Source organism: Bubalus bubalis, chromosome 10 (genome assembly GCF_019923935.1).
Source record: "Bubalus bubalis isolate 160015118507 breed Murrah chromosome 10, NDDB_SH_1, whole genome shotgun sequence".
NCBI lineage: Eukaryota > Metazoa > Chordata > Mammalia > Artiodactyla > Bovidae > Bubalus > Bubalus bubalis.
Window position 1 is genome coordinate 31,951,227 of NC_059166.1, and position 17,702 is coordinate 31,968,928.

The 17,702-nt window shown below is 41.4% G+C and overlaps 1 protein-coding gene across 1 annotated transcript in view; it reads right to left on the reverse strand.

Moving 5' to 3' along the window:
- Positions 1-12,544, reverse strand: part of TBPL1 (TATA-box binding protein like 1) — a 38,918-nt gene extending 26,374 nt beyond the window's left edge. Inside the window, exon 1 of the mRNA XM_006059286.4 lies at positions 12,299-12,544. The gene's annotated coding sequence lies outside the window, so the exon portion shown is untranslated. The remainder of the gene's footprint in view (positions 1-12,298) is intronic.
- Positions 12,545-17,702: the final 5,158 nt, after the last annotated feature.

Here is a 17,702-nt window from a genome sequence, read left to right on the forward strand (position 1 = left end):
ACTCAAAGATGAAGAAATCTGGCATAGAGATTCCTTACTATGTAGAAGAAAAATTTATATTGGCTAGATTTCTTAGTATTTCAAATAAGTGGTCTTAACATGTGATTTTTAAAGATTATATGTCATTTTCTGATTACATAAGAAATATTTAAAGAAAAAAAAGTCATCTATAGTCCCACCACTGTGGTAATTACTACTGTTTTTCTATGCTCATATGGGCACATGTTTTTAGGCTGCTAAGTCCACATATTTATTTGTATATACTAAACAAGGTTGAGATCATATGCATATGCTGTTGCATCTAGTCAACAAAAGATTTTGTAAAAATATCTACAACTTTTGCTAAGAAAAACAGCAACATTGAATTCATTAATTTTCCTTGAACACTAATGAAAGTGAACTTTTCAAATATTAATAGTTATATTTACTCTAGGCTAATTGCCTCATATTCTTTGCTCATTTTCCTTCTGAGATGTCCTACTGATTTTATAAATGCTCTTATACGTAAAGAAGTATCAGTCTTTTGCCTGCTTATGCTATTTCTTCAGCTAAAAATGATTAATGCCTATTTTTACACCTGGCTCATTCCTACTTGTTCTACAAGTTACCTTCATTCGTAATCAGCTCTGGAACAATAAACGGTAATCTAAGCATCAGGCCCCATCCTAGTGGATAGGGATCCAGTAGTGAGCAAGGCTTGGCAGAGGGGACAGCAGGCCTTCTCAGCTCTGAGGAGAGGAACGTGAACTGTTCAGACGTGAAGAAGGGCCAGTCTGGCTAGAGTGGGAAGAGGGAAAGGGGCACGAGACCAGGCCGGAGGTGCAGGGAGGGGTTAAGTCCTGCCTTCCAGACCACGTTAAGGATTTTCACATTTATTCCAAGATACTGGTGGACTAAAGAGAAGCAAGAAATGACATAACGTATTTGCTTTTCATGAGACTCTATCATTGCCATTTCTTTAACAAGAGAAGGGGATGCAAGGCAAGAAAGGGCAGAAAACTCAGTCAGGTCCACCGCTGCGGTCCTGGTGAGAAGGGACAGTAGTGGGAGCAGCGTGGATGAAGAGGCAAAGCAGTAGGTCAGAGAGAGACTTCTTTAGGAGACAGAGGGAACAGAGCTTTGCGACTGATATGAAGAGGAAAATGGAGATGGAGTATGCCTCCAGCTTTGTGGCCTAAGACGCCGTCTACTGGGACAGGGACACTGGAGGCAGAGCAGGTTTGCAAGGGGAGATGGGAAAAGGAGCAGGGGGTAAGGATTCTGATTTTGACCTGTTGATTTGAAGGAACTTGTGAGACATCCACAAGGAGAAACAATCAGGTAAGAGTCCACTGCTCAGGACAGGCCTAGGTCTAGACTGCAGGTGAAATCTTAGAAACCCACAGGTAGAAGGTAATTAAAACCATGCTGGATAAAATAAGAAATCAAAGGTACTAAGACCTCTGGTCTCCAAGACTGAGCCAGGGCAAACATTACCATGATAGACACTCTGAGACCCATGACCATGCTGCCCGGGGAGCCACTACACAGCACTTGCTCACACTACAGTGGAATTTCATATTTCAGTGTCTCCGTGGTAGACAATAAGCTCCTCAGAAGAATGATTAATTCTTACTTATTTCTGTACCCAAATCTTGGTATAGGTCCCAAGGCATGAAACACATTCAATGAAGTGTCTGTGAGAGGTTAACTGTTAGCTTGAGATTATTAAAAAGCAGTATCTCCAAACACGCACAGAGAAACAAGTTTTAAGAGCCCAGGCTCCGGAGCAGATTACTTGGGTTAAATCCAGACTCTACCACTTATCAGTCATATGACTTGGGAAAGTTCTTTAACGCCTTTGTGCCTCAACTTCCACATCCGTAAAATAACAGGTAACAGCATCTACTGCCAAGTGTTGGGAAAACTAAAATTTCATGCAGACCATTTAGCACAGTACTTGTACATGGTAAGCATTCAAATTTAGCTATTCTCATTGTTACTATTATTATCTTCTTCCTTCATCTTCCATGGATAGAGAAACGTGCAAAAATGGAAAGGATTTCCAGTTATTCATTGTGGTCCTCCAGCTTTGGAATGCAAAAACAGATCATGTTGTTTCAGGTCTAAAAGCAAGGGTAAAAATAAAACAATTTTGATGTATCTGGTAAATGATATCAGGATTTAGAAAACAACTAAATTTAACAGTGAATTAAAAAAAAAAAAAAAGACCTAACAATAACAAAATCATTTCAAACCAAAACAAAAAGTAGTTGTTGACTATGTCAGGTTTTTTTTTGGAGGGGGGCAGTGGAATATGGGGGAGATGGAGATAGGAATAGACAAGAAGAAAGAGTCTGACCAAGTCTACAACAAATTACAAAACAGACATTTTGCTAATGTTTACTTAGCTAGGTACCTGGAAAAATAGGAAAACTTCATTTAAAAAATCAGGAAGTTTATCTCTTTATAGAGAATCTTGATATCTGCCTTAAGTTACCCATGATAAGTAACCACAATTTGTGACTAATCTCATCATTACGCTGATGCTATTAACACAGCAGACTCTTCTAAGATTATCATTTTCTTTGCAAGTAAAAATGTTAATTCATGAGGTTGCTAACAAACTGAATAAACGCTCTTCCAGCTTGTGGCTGGTGTCAAGGCTGGCATGCATAAAGATCATTTTTCTCCATATTCTAAATTTTATTTCAAGGGTGTGAATGCAGCATTCAACCTTGAACTTCTGACAGCTCATCAAGAATTTAATCCAGAGAAAGCACTGCAAGGTGAAAACACAACAGGCTGAATTTCCTATTTTGACAGTTTCCTTTCAACCACTTTTATAGGCTTACCTTTCATATGAAATGTCTGTTTTAATGGAGACAAACTGTTTAAGGTCTGGGTCATGTATGACTGCCATTTTAAAAACAGGAAGGTAAGATTATGAAATTAGCTATTTGGAAAACAGTGTACAGAGTTCAAACTTTTCTAGTTAAAAAACAGTTTTTGCTATTTAGTGGAAAAAAAAAAAAGCAACATTTAAATAAAAGCAAACAGGATTACAGAGTGAATACTTTCCACATGTTGGCACCATTAAGAATTTCTTGTTTTACTCAGAAATGGGCAGATCTTTCACTGATTGAAGGCTGTATCATCCAAAGAAGACATATGTGTACAACTCTGCTAAAGATTAGAAGCCACAAAAAATATTTTGAATTAGAAATTCAAATTCAATGTAAAAAGGACTACAGGGCACTGATTTAAAACTAGCCCGACAGTAAGCTAAGTAACTGATGATAATGTACAAGAAAGTGTTCTAACACAGAACACACAAGAGTGATAAGGAGGTTTTCTGATGGGTACACTGGTTCTTAACTTCTAAGAAAAAGCCAAAACAAAACAAAATAAAAGCTATAAAAGAGGCACAAGCCCCAGAGATATTGATTAACTAACCTTTGCACGGCCCTGATTTTAAAAACATTTCCAAGTTGTTTCTAATAGGGTAGTCAGTTGAGAACCACTGGGCTGAAACGCCACAACAGGTCAACAAAATGATGGAATTTCCCTCTCAGTAGGTCCTTAAAATGGGTTATAGTCGCATACCAGGGCTGTTTATCATAGAGAACATCAAGATTTCTGCACTCTGTTTCCCATGTGTGGCTTCCTTAACTCGGATTCATGCCTTAAATTGTCACAATCTGCCTTCTGCCTCTGCCTGGGATAAAGTGTTACAAAAGAACTGCTCCTTGCTGAATCCAGTGTCACCACTGACACTTCCTTTTATTGGACTACTCCAGAGCATAAAGCTGGAGAAGGCAATGGCACCCCACTCCAGTACTCTTGCCTGGAAAATCCCATGGATGGAGGAGCCTGGTAGGCTGCAGTACATGCGGTTGTGAAGAGCTGGACACGACTGAGCGACTTCACTTTCACTTTTCACTTTCATGCATTGGAGAAGGAAATGGCAACCCACTCCAGTGTTATTGCCTGGAGAATCCCAGGGACGGGGGAGCCTGGTGGGCTGCCGTCTATGGGGTCGCACAGAGTCGGACACGACTGAAGCAACTTAGCAGCAGCAGAGCATAAAGCACTGGGAACCCCTGATTCCCCAAATTCTTCCTCACTATCCCCTATCCTTGGCTTCTGAGGCACCTTTCCTAGGTTCTCCTCCTATCTCAAATATTGCTCTGTCTGCCTCTTAAATCATAAATTCTTCCGGGAAGTCAGTGACAGTCCCTTAAAAGCTCAACAACGGGTTCTAGAGGGCAAACTCCCTTGGAATCATATCCACACTAACCTGGATATGTATCTGAGGAGGCCAGTATTTTCTTCATATTTTCAAAAGGATTTAAGATCTTTGAAGGTTATAAATCATTGCCTTAAATACTTTTTAATTTAAGCTTTCCAGGCTTCAATCACTATCCATAAATTTAGAGGTCTTACTTCAATATTAACCTATCAGAGACTGAATCCAGATTCCTATCTGTTAGGCCTATTCATTGAGCTAAACCAATGTATCCAAAACAAATAATTAATCCCCTCAGAAATACTTGCTCAGAATAAAATGGTCAGGTAAGGAGCCCTCCTGACAGTTGTCCTCCAGTGGAAGAAACAGACGACAGACAAGCAATGAGAATAATTAGAGAATGTGATCTATGTTATAAAAGAAATGGCATGAGATAAACTTCAGAGTGATCCAGGAAGGCCTCTTAACTTCCTCAGAAATGAAAATTATTTTTAAAATGAGATCTTGAAGGTTAAGGAGGAGCCAGTTATATGAAACACTGAGAGAAGAGACTCCAAGTAGAGGGCACAGCAAGTGCAAAGGTACTGACTGTACTTAACTGTCTACTAGATTGTAGGCACTGTGATCCTTAAAGAGAACGATTTAATATAAATGTGTATCTTTGGAATGTGGGTTAGTACTGGCACTTGGTCCTAAACTCAATAAGTAGTTGCTGAATTAAATGCAAAAGAACAACTGAAAGAAAGAATTATGGAGTTGGGTGGCTGCTAAGTGGGAAGCGGGTGGGGGAGGAATGGATTGACAATAAAGCCATTATTCCTCTCTTTATAAAGTGAGAGTGAGGATATAATACAGATAAATTAAGAACATAGTTTCAGAGATTTGAAACTCTTCCAATTTAACAGGCCTCAAACAAAAACCCTACTAAGAGTAACTTTAAAGGCACGCATTCTTAATATATAGACAAATTAACAATTATCCAAAGTAGGTTTACACTATGCATTGAAGTGGAATTTTCAAGATTACAAGATTTACACTGGTAATATGCTGCTGCGATGATGGAAAAAAGCATTATTCACAGATTAATATGATTTTTTTTAAATCAGTTGTGAATTGTTGAACCATGTCACATCCTTTATCTCAGCTTCTCCCCCACCAACAAAAAAGAGGAGAGAACTGAATTAAGAAATCTGGCAGACTTCTGAGATGAGCACATCAAGTTTGTTTCAGGAAGGTCCAATGAACTGGTGACTGTGTCTTCTACATAGCTGTGGCTCCTACCATCACCCTAACCTGCCACATCCTGGGATGTGGTCAACCCACAAGCAATTAAGGGAGGCTCATTACAACCTCACTAGGCTGCACATGCATACAAGAAACTAGAGATATACAAGATGTTCACCACAGCCATAAGCAGGTGACAGAAAAAAGGTTTTGGGCTCAACAAAAGTATTTGGCAAATTAAAAAGAAAAGGTTCTTGTTTCATAAAAGCTGCAGGTTCCTCATGAACCTAAACAGAGGTTCAAACAACGACAGGATCTATTAAGTGTTGGCCGTATTCACAAACCAAATGCCCATCTTCAGATCTGCACTTTGGGGTTACATACTGGTTTTATTATCTTCACGTCTGAAAGATGGCAACACCCGTCCCTGAAAAAGAGTGATGTTGAGAACACCAGGGAAATATTAACCATGTGACAGAATATAACACCTAGCTTTTATTCTGGGCAATAGTACTGACACCTTGAAGACCTGTTGTCATAAAAGTTCCCAATACAGTCCTCAGAATATCTAAAATTAAAGGATATATGGATGGAGGAACCTGGAAGGCTGCAGTCCATGGGGTCGCTGAGGGTCGGATATGACTGAGTGACTTCACTTTCACTTTTCACTTTCATGCATTGGAAAGGAAATGGCAACCCACTCCAGTGTTCTTGCCTGGAGAATCCCAGGGACGGGGGAGCCTGGTGGGCTGCTGTCTATGGGGTCGCACAGAGTCGGACACGACTGAAGTGACTTAGCATACATGTGTATGTATATGCGTACACACACACACACACACACACACACATACATATATGAAACAGCCAGGATCATTTCTATGCTTATTTCAATATTTTTTTAGATCTGTACTCCATGATGGTTATAGGCATTATGTTAACAATATTACATCAATACTTCCTCTATTGTGGCCAATGTAGTTATTAGTACTCAATGAAATCAACAGTATCAACTAGATGTCACTCTCTTCAAAAAGGAAAACAAAAGTCACGCCTCTAAACACAAACATATTTACCAATCTAGGGGAGGGAGAGTTATAAAAACCAACTAAAACAAAAATTGCATAATATGGAAGAATTATAAAATTTTACCCCTGTATATTGAAAGCAAAACATACTTTTAATAATGTGTTTTATATAAACTTCCATATGTCTTATAAAAAATATTATTTCAACTAAAAACTAAGACCTACACATTAGCCAAAAATAGAGAACAGTTTGTAATTTATTATACTTAAGCAGAAATATTCATTTTCTAGTCAATAATTTCAAAGGTCCATATAACTAAACTAAAACATTTGGACTTAACATTAAAAAAAATTAGCCATTTCAACAGCAGTCTAATAAAGCCATATTTATCAGGTTATTCCCTGATTAGGCAGTCTCAGTATTTGGTGTCAACCTTATCATAAACAAATAATCTTGCAATCATATGCAGTCATTCCTGAGCTACTTGTATTATCAGAGCAGAGCAGCAGTTTCAGCTACATCTAAAATGACAAGAAAGGTACTATGAAGAGCACATTTATACTGACACAAAAACCTCAAGTTAAATGGTCTGACAATGACATCAGCAAGTTTCAAGTTTACCATCATCTACGGTTATACAAGTAAAAAACAGTGTATTCTAAAGAAAGACTAATTCTGCTAAATGAAACCACTGGGGTCTATTCCTTTTATTCAGAAGTACCATACAACTAAACAAGCAGTCAAGTCCATAGGGAAATAGCATTTCAATAGCTGCAACATGGTGCCAGACCAGCCTTTGTTGGCCTTCCTTTTCCAAGAAACAGAGATGTCTCTTTTTACTGAGTCCATCTGCCATAAGTGATAACCAGATGTCTGTGTGACGACTCAAAATTAAAACAAAAGTCCTTTCCCCTCCGAAGACCTAACAAGCAGAGATGAGTCCAACAGGCAGCATTACAAAGAGTTTCAATGTTTTAATCGCCTCCAACTGAAAGAAATAAAGTTAACCGTGCCACCGCAACAAGCACCAGCCAGTATCTTTTCAGCTAACTCTGCACAACACTGTGCTAAGTGCTTTACACTTTCTTATCACAGCAACCCTAGGAGGTGGTACTAATATTAACCCCATTTTACAGATAAGAAACTGGGGAATGAAGGCAGGGAAAAAACTTGTTCAAGGCCATACCGCTCATAAGCAGCATCGCCACCACACTGAACACAGGCAGCCTGTATCCAGAGTCCATACAAGCGCTATACAAAGCCTAGTCTCAAGAAAGTATAACAGATTTTGATCAAAACTGATTTTACAATGAAAACTCTAATTTATCAGAAGGAAGAAGGTTAATGCCTGATTCTTTGAAACCATTTCATTAATAAAAACGAATTCTGACTTCTTTTAAAATGTTCTCAGTTCTCACTTACTGAATTACAAAACAAAAGTGTATCAGGTATCAGTGTCTATGGACAGCAGTCTATGATGGTAACGATGACAATTAAAATACAAAGAGTCATCCACATAGGTCCTGAGAAAACTGTCCATAAAGATGCAATCTGATTTTCAGTATTCTTTCTTGACAGATGAATATTTGCATGGTCAAAGTCGCCAAAGTTTTATGGTGCATTTTTTGGGGGTGAAATTTTAAATAGCTTCATTATGGACTCACACATGAAGGCTGATTTGAACTGTCCCAGAATTCACCTTAGTATGTTATGGTTTTTGTTTTTAGTATTTAGTGGGATCCCCAAGCAGCACACTTCGCATTACAAAACAAGCCATTTAAACCAATTGTGAATTTTATCACCCGTTAACCACATGAAAAGACCAGATGGGTACAATTTTTGATACGACCTGAACTGATTCCTTTCTACTATGACACAGTTCTGGAATCTTGTTTTTTCACAACTATACAAACATACTTACTCCATTTTTCTTCTAAATCAAAGGTTGTGTCACAAGAATCAAATTTGTCTACATGGCCTGGGAAGACCTCAGATAAATATACTCTTTTACCCTTTTGAAATTACTCAAAGTGACAGTCATGGGACAAGAGCAAATACTGTATCAACTCAAAGCAGTAAACCATTATTTTTATTATTTGAATTGGTTAAAAAAAAAAGCCCTAATCATGTTTGAGAAATTTTGTTGCTTAGAATATACAGCCAATATAAAAGTTTAATTTTAGGCATCAGGATTAGATTCCTAATTAGATTAGATGTCTAAAGGTTCCCTTCATCTACTAGATAAGTCCCTGAAAGGAAAGAAATAAAATATGTATATCCTTTAATTAATGTTAATCTTCAAAACACACACACACAAACATACAACAGGATGGCAATTTACAGTCCTGATCCCCAAGAAACTTCTAATTTACCAGGCATGATGAAATCCGTACACCAGTAAGTATAGCACCAGGAAGCATGTAATAAAGGCTTTAAAATCCAGATTTGTGTTTGTCATGTTTTGGTGGCTACCTATGTCATTTCCCTGCTATCTACAAGTGCACAAAACGCACCTGATGAGAGACACCTTTAATACAGCTTTATACACCATGGCATCAGACATATTAAAGGTACAACAAACATGGGTGTAAATTTCAGGAAATCTTTATTAATTCAAATGCCACAATACAGCTAAACTGCCAAAGCACTACAGGTTTTGAGAACACTGTGGAAACATTCTACTATTATCAATTCTAAAATCCATTTAAACTTTATTTTTCATAGCAACAATTATTCATCACATGGGCTATGATGCAACAGAAAGAAATCAATCACTAGGTAATTATAGGCCTCCTTCACCAAAAAACAGCACTGATACCCACTTAACTAAATTATACAGTATTTGCTGATTTTTAAATAATGTGCCACATCCATGCTAAGAAAGAACACTCTCCAGAAGTTTTCAGCTGTAAATTTCCTATTTATTTATACTACTTTATAGCAAATTCTATACATTCTATATATATATATATTTACAAAAATTCTGATATGACAATTTCCCACACATGAAGAAAAATTATGGGACTCAGTTTTCCCCTCTAATTTGGCAGAGCATAATTTCAGTCAAGTACTCAGATGCAAAATGATCTGAAAAGCTGGATGTTAAGACAAGGTTTTTAGAGTACAAATTTCAAAAATCTAAGGTTCAATTAAAAACACAGAGCGGGCTGTACTATATCTTTTATCTTTTTTTTAAAAAAAAGTGACTACATCTTCAATTATAGTGTTACTACCTGGACTTCTGTAACACCTTTTATTCTTAAAAGTTCAAATATTTTTACATGCCTTATTTCAGTACAGTCTTGATTCTCAGCATAAGGCTCTTACCTGTCATATGATACAACCAACAGTTGTTGGTTCAGAATGAATAGAGAACATCTAACATGAACACTCCATTCTCAATATAAGCGGAGGGATACAGAAGGAAAATGCAACAGACAAAGTAACGTTAATGAAAAGGATACACAGGCCAAGGACATATGTTGAAAACTCCCTAAGAAACAGAAATAATACAAACAGCATAAGGACTCATTTTTGATTGGGACATGATTAGGTGAAGAGAGGAACTAAGATAACACAAAATGCTGCAAGTATTGGAGCAGATGGCAGGGAAAGCGGGGATTGTTAATAAAGGTAGAAGCTGAGGTAGCTGGGGCTTAAATCCTTTTCCTCAAACACAGAAGGGGTAAAGGAAAGAGGCAGCAGCAATTAAGATCTAAATGAAGTGAGTGTGACGGCAGCCCTGAGGCAGAGGGAACTCACTGAATCTCACAGGAACCAAGAACATCCTCCAGCACCTCAAGTGCCATCATCCCCCAGCGCAACCTCAAACAAGAGAGTAAGCCAAAGTCCTTGACTCACTAATCTACAGACGACAATATTAGGTTTTTCTTCTCGAGGTTTAAAATGCAATTTTAAGTTTCCCAATGTTTGTACTTCCCGGGCATCCCAGGTGGCGCCAGTTGTAAAGAATCTGCCTGCCAACGCAAGATGCGGGTTTGATCCCTGGGTTGGGAAGATCCTCTGGAGGAGGGCATGCAACCCACTCCAGTATCCTTGCCTAGAGACTCCCATGGACAGAGAGGCCTGGCAAGGTGCAGTCCAAAGGGGTGCAAAGAGTCAGACACGACTGAAGCAACTTAACACACACACAATATTTATATTTTGCATGTTTGTTAAAGATATCGTCCCACCTCTTTGCACATATATGAAATTGGTTTAACAAGAGATACTGTACCTCAATTCCATGAAAATACCCGAGTCAAAAACTCGATTCTGACATCAACCAATCAAGAGCACAGAGCAGCAGATCATAATAGTCTCGGAGACTGACTTTGAGGGCAGAGTACAAAAGCAGGGGTTTGGGGGAGCAGGATGAAACGTTTTTACTTAAGACAAGCCAGACTTAGGGGAAAAGTGAGAGGGGAAAAAAAGTAAGGGACAAACAGAAACCATGGTTGACATCATTGCTTCTGTGATTTATCAATTTTCTTTTCATCTTTAATCTTCAATTAAAGAGCTTTGTTCCCGCTGGACACAAAAATAGTATTACTGTAGCATGCGTATATGGCCATTTCAGTATGCCACAGGAAAACCTCATTTACTGACCTAGAAAGGTTTGGGAAGCATAAAACCATTAAACAGAGGCCTAAGGCCTAATGAGATGGCACAAACTGGTAAGCAAGATATCAGCTGTGAATAATTCTTTCAACTAGAGTGATGATAAAAGTCCTTTTTTGATTTAACTGCCATTTTCTCAAACTTTCCAAAAGACTGCATGCAGATTATGCTAAAATAGCTAAACCTTCTCATATTTCTCTTTTTCAATTTCCCCACGGAAAATGTCATTCTTTCTGCAAACAAAAATCACACCAAGCTTGTTTCCTTTTCTTTCCTTGAGCCAATTTTAAGTCACTCTCCTTAACTCTAAATACACAAGCCCACGCTGGTCAACTGCCAGTGTCTCTCTAGAACTGCAGGTGACAGATGCAGTCAGAGAGCTCACAGACGTGGATTGGCTGCGGTCTGAATCCTATTGCAATGAACACACTGACAGAGCCCGCAGAAACACATCTCGGCAGAAGGAGAGAGTTTAAAAACCGTCATTTCCAATCGAATTTACTTTTAGACCTCTTACTGGCTATTATCCTCTTACCCCGGTTCTCAACCTTGCTTAGCCCTACGTCCTACCCATTTTATTCTCCTCAGTTCCAGATCCTTCATCAAGCCTAATTCTGGTTAATACTACTACTACTACTAACAACAACAACAAAAAAAAGGTGGGGGGAGGTGCTGCAGGCATTGTCAAAAGTAGGAACCGACCAAGGTGCTATTTGGGAGCCTTTCCGCCGCGGCCGAAGCCGCAGGAAGTTTTCTGGGAAGCAACGGACCCTTTTAGCATCTTTGCACGATTTCCCGTCCCCTGGGTGAGGGCTCCACAGAGAAAGATGGGGAATCTCCCTTCTCCAGTCTTCCCCACTGGTGGCTAACCCAAGAAATAAAAATATATCTTTTCTTATTCTACATCCCGCCGGATAACGTTCCCAGGCAGTGACGCCCCACCCCCACCCCGTTATCCCAGACGAGATCCCCAAATATCACCCCGTCCTCCTGAAAGCTGGACCCTCCCTCGGCCGCTGGACCAATTTTCCGCATCGGAGCTTCTCTCCCCCCAGCCCCGGCATCCGCCCCCGCACACTCCATCAGGAGCACGGCCGCGGCTCCACACAAGCCCGCCCCGCGCCAAGACGCCCCGCAGCCGGCACTTGGGCAGCCCCGAAGACCGCGCTACCCCCCGCCCAGGGTCGCCGACCGGGTTACCGTGGGAAGAGCGGGCGGCGGCAGAGGACGCGGCGGCAGCGCTGCTGCCGGTTGCGGCGGACGCGAAGGATAAGCTGGAGGATAAGGATGATGATGAGGCGAGCGCGCTCCCCAGTCTCCATGGAACTCCCGCCCCGGCCGGTTGCTAGGAGCCCCCAAGGCTCGGGCTCCGTCTTTCGTGCTTTGTTGTTCCGGGTACAGGGCGGCCGCTGCTTCCCCGCGACAATAAATAGACCAGACGCGGGGGAGCATAGAGACAATGCGCGGCGGCTAGAGCGCCGCCGGACAGGGCCCTCCTGGGTTCCTCGCTAGCCAGTCATATCCGGCTCTCACTGCTCCCGTCACTTTCCCCCGCCCTTTCCTCCACTTTCCCTTCCTCCTTCCTGGTGTCCGGGTCGGCCCGGCCTGCCTAAGGGCTTGACGAGGTGGGGCTAGTGGGGAAAGGTGTGGAATACGCTAGACTTGTTTTGCTTGAGAACCGCCTGGAAAGATTGCGAAAAAACTGTGCATCCCTTGTACATTTTTAGTTAGTAGTTACACATGAGTACGTAATTTCTGGCATACAGTGTAATATAAACGGACTTTAGGGTTTTTATTTTGAGGGGTGGGGGTGGGGCAAAACCTTGCCACTTCTGTTAGCTCATTAAATTCATGGAAAAGGTCCACCATTCAATATAGTTAGCGAGGCTGGTCCTCAACAGCTAAAAGTTGTTTTCTAATTCTGACGAATACATTTTCTGTCTTGGAAAAAGTCCGACTTCGCTTTTTCGGTTAAAACAATCGCGTTAATTTAAGTGATCAAGCTCTCGTGAAGGAATGCTAATTCTAGTCCTAAAATACAGTGATAGGATATGACAGGTAAAAGAATGGATAGATAGATAGATAGGTGATAGATCATGCAGGGGGGTTAGGTCGCATTTCTGTCGCCTTTCCCTTTGGCAACCATACTCAACTTGGGTTTGCGGTCAGGACTCTGCCTTGGAAGCCGGGAAGCACTTGAGAGGCTTTTAAGCCGCGTAGCTGGATCCAAGAAGGATGGGAGGAGGGAGAGGGCGGCTGCACTCTGGGACCGGGGTGCTGGGCAGAGGCGGCGGCGGCTCTGCTCACACGGAAGCCGGGCGCCTGAGGACTGAGGCCCTTCTGCAGCTCCGCGCCCAAGTGGCCCTGGAATGACCCGGGGGACTCCGAGAGGCGCACACTTCGCCAGTTTGAACGGCCGCGCTTGGGCCCTCGGGGCCCCTCGGGGGCCACTTGAAGGGTGCTGCCTGCGAGAGCGAGACGGGACTAACGGTCCGGGAGCTCCAAGCAGCGGCGCGAACACCCGCCGCGCCCCCGAGTCCCACTCCCAGGCCGGCCGGCGCAGGCCTCTGCTTAGAGTTGGGCTGCAGTTAGAAACCTCCCTGGATGAGGCCAGTGGGCAGCTCTAATTTTAATAAAAGGCCCGAAGGGGCTCATGAATACCTGGCCTCTGGTTGGTGTGCATCCGGCATGAATCATGCTAATACCACAGTCCTTTTTGAAAGAGATGACTTGGGCTGACTTCTGAGGGGTTAGGGAGTAGGCAACCATTTGAGTATTTCACTACTTACGGGATCTTCAAGGATGGCTATAGATCTTTTCCTTCCCACTCTGAATATTCAGTAAAATATGTGAGAATTTAAAGGCACTGTATAATTATGCAACTTTGGTCTGTTTAAGTTTCTATACTCATTTATTCTTTGAACAGTATTAAATAATTATAGCTTGTATTAGGTGTAATGAAGACAAACAAGCTATCTGAATGGGAATGGAAGGGGTGCACAGTGTTCCAGGCGGAGAGAACAAGACAGGCTAGAGCTATCTGTGTGGGAGATTGCAGCCATGAAATTAAAAGACACTTACTCCTTGGAAGGAAAGTTATGACCAACCTAGACAGCATATTCAAAAGCAGAGATATTACTTTGCCAACAAAGGTCCATCTAGTCAAGGCTGTGGTTTGTCCAGTGGCCATGTATGGATGTGAGAGTTGGACTGTGAAGAAAGCTGAGCGCCGAAGAATTGATGCTTTTGAACTGTGGTGTTGGATAAGACTCTTGAGAGTCCCTTGGACTGCAAGGAGGTCCAACTAGTCCATTCTAAAGGAGATTAGTTCTGGGTGTTCATTGGAAGGACTGATGCTAAAGCCGAAACTCCAATACTTTGGCCACCTGATGCAAAGAGTTGACTCATTGGAAAAGACCCTGATGCTGGGAGGGATTGGGGACAGGAGGAGAAGGGGACGACAGAGGATGAGATGGCTGAATGGTATCACTGACTTGATAGACATGAGTTTGAGTGAAGTCCGTGAGTTGGTGATGGACAGGAAGGCCTGGTGTGCTGTGATTCATGGGGTCGCAGAGTCGGACACGACTGAGCGACTGAGTTGAACTGAACTGAGTAGCCTGGATTGGGGCATCATGATCAGTGCAAGGGGAAGCGGACATGAGGCAAAGTTGACAAGAAACTAAGGCTTGAATGTTCAGTGCCTTGCAGACCATGTGTAAGAGAGTTTGGATTTTCTTTCAAATGCTGGGGGAAGTGAAGGGTTTTAAGTGGTAGAGTGGCATGGTCTGATTTACCAAGGAAATGGCAGGAGAAAGGCTCTATTCCAATGATCACTGCCACCGTGGATAAGTTAGCTTTACGGTAACCATGACTAAGGTCTTTACGTGTCACCTTCCTTACAGGAGACCAGCAATATAGCTGGTATCAAGCATGTCAACTGCTTTGGACTCCCCTTTTGTCACAGAGAGTTCAGAAATTTGCCTCATTATAGTATTTCCTCATTCTGGAATTGGGTTTGATTTTACTGCAGGCACCATTCTCTATAGAGAAGGAAATGGCAGCCCATTACAGTATTCTTGCCTGGAAAATCCCATGGACAGAGGAGCCTGGCGGGCTATACAGTCCATGGGGTTGCAAACAGTTGGACCTGGCTTAGCGACTAAATGCCGATGACCATTCTCCCGACGATGACCATTCTCCCGACGATGACCATTCTCCCGATGATGACCATTCTCCATAGACTTGTTGAATGCTTTAGCTGAAACACCATTCTACTGACCAAAAAATTCATTTCAAGATGAAAGAAGACAATAAAGCCCATGGGCTGCACTGGTCTTATAATGTGCTCCATTTCCATTAGTCAAGATCCAGGTAAGGCTATAATATTATTTATTATCCAGGTGCCAGGAAAAGTTAGAATATACAGCATATGTTCCAAAACAAGACTTTTTAAAATATATATTATTTATTTTAATTGGAGGCTAATCACTTTACAATATTGTGGTGGTTTTTGCCATACATTCACATGAATCAGCCGTGGGTGTACATGTGTTCCCCATCCTGAACCTCCCTCCCACCTCCCTTCCCATCCCATCCCATCCCATCCCTCAGGGTCATCCCAGTGCACCAGCCCTGAGCACCCTGTTTCATGCATCAAACCTGGACTGTTGATCTATTTCACATACGATGATACACGTTTCAATGCTATTCTCTCAAATCATCCTACCCTTGCCTTCTCCCACGGAGTCCAAATTCTGTTCTTTATAGCTGTGTCACTTTCGTTGTTTTTCATATAGGGTCATTGTTACCATCTTTCTAAGTTCCATATATATGTGTTAATATACTGTATTGGTGTTTTTCTTTCTAACTTACTTCGCTCTGTATAATAGGCTCCAGTTTCATCCACCTCATTAGAACTGGCTCAAATGCATTCTTTTTAATAGCTGAATAATATTCCATTGTGTATATGTACCACAGCTTTCTTATCCAGTCTTCTGCCGATGGACATCTAGGTTGCTTGCATGTCCTGGCTATTGTAAACAGCGCTGCAATGAACACTGGGGTACATGTGTCTCTTTCAATTCTGGTTTCCTCGGTGTGTATGCCCAGCAGCGGGATTGGTGGGTCATATGGCAGTTCTATTTCCAGTTTTTTAAGGAATCTCCACACTGTTCTCCACAGTGGCTGTACTAGTTTGCATTCCCACCAACAGTGTAAGAGGGTTCCTTTTTCTCCGCACCCTCTCCAGCATTTATTGTTTGTAGACGTTTTGATAGCAGCCATTCTGACCGGCGTAAGATGGTACCTCATTGTGCCAAACCAAGATTCTTGATTAATACAGAAATTGATATTTAGGCTGGTAAAACAGTAAGCTTTATAAGTTGGATAAATGCTGTTTAAAATGTGATATAAAGGCAAAAGCCCATCTGTAAACTGTACTGATCAGCAATGAATTAGGTATAGAAATCAAGAGGAACATTTTGAGACTTTCAGTAATCTGACATTACTGTTACATATAAACATGCAACTTTGTATTTATAGAAATATTTGTGTTGGGTTGGTAACAAATCTGATCCTTTACCATAGTTATGCTCATTAAGGCTCCAGTTTTATGAACTTAGCTAAAAAAAAATCTGGCTATTGGAATATGTTGACTTATCTCCTTTAGTGCTTTGATGTAGAAAAACTGTTCAGCATAGCCTTTCTGAAGAGGCAAGCGGTAGTGGAATGGTACTTAAACAGCATTGTTAAGAGGAGTCCTTTTTGCCAGTGGTTTAGTTATCCTACACTAGTAGAGATCAGATAATATCTACTCTGCCAATTGAAACAACGAAATTTTCTACCCCACGTGAAGTTAACACATTAACTATGAATGCAGTGATCAAACAGAGCAGTGGTGTCAGGGATCCTCATTTCTCAGAATTCTTCTTGAATATCTCCTGTTATACACTCTGTACCCCAGTTGAAAGAGTAATTCCTCCCAGTTTGCCAGTTAAGTAGTGTGCAACTTATGGGACAGAGTCTGATACTGTAACCTGATTTTATGATGCCAGCTGTTCCCTCCCTCTGTGCTCAGATAGTGTCTGTGGCAAAGACAGTGCACAGGGATCTAGGGAGATTGATGGAGTTGCCAGGTTAGTTTCCAAGAGGTAGAAACAGGAAGGGCAGAGTCCATATTCAAAGCTTACATCTCAATGAGATTTCTGATAACAAGCTAATGGATTTCCCCCAAATGACATTGACTGGCAGCCAAGTAAGTTTGAAGGTGTTGCCAGAAAGTCCTCACTCTGGCAAAAAACATCTACCAACCGGTGTACTGCCTCAAAGACAATGTCCCATTCTCTGTCTCTGTAGGAAGATGAATTCAATTGCTGAGGCAGTCCCAAGAGATTCCTTCTTAGCACTCCTCTAAGGCAGGGTCTTTGAGGATAATAGATAAAAAAAGTCTGGACACTTTGATTGGCTCACCAGAGATCTCAGTTCTCTGCTTGTTACTCTGGTCCAACAGGATATGATGTGATCTCACAGCTATCACATGTTGTGTCTCCTTTTTGCCCTTTCTCATTAGTTTTTGTTATCCCACCCCCACCTCCTTTATTGT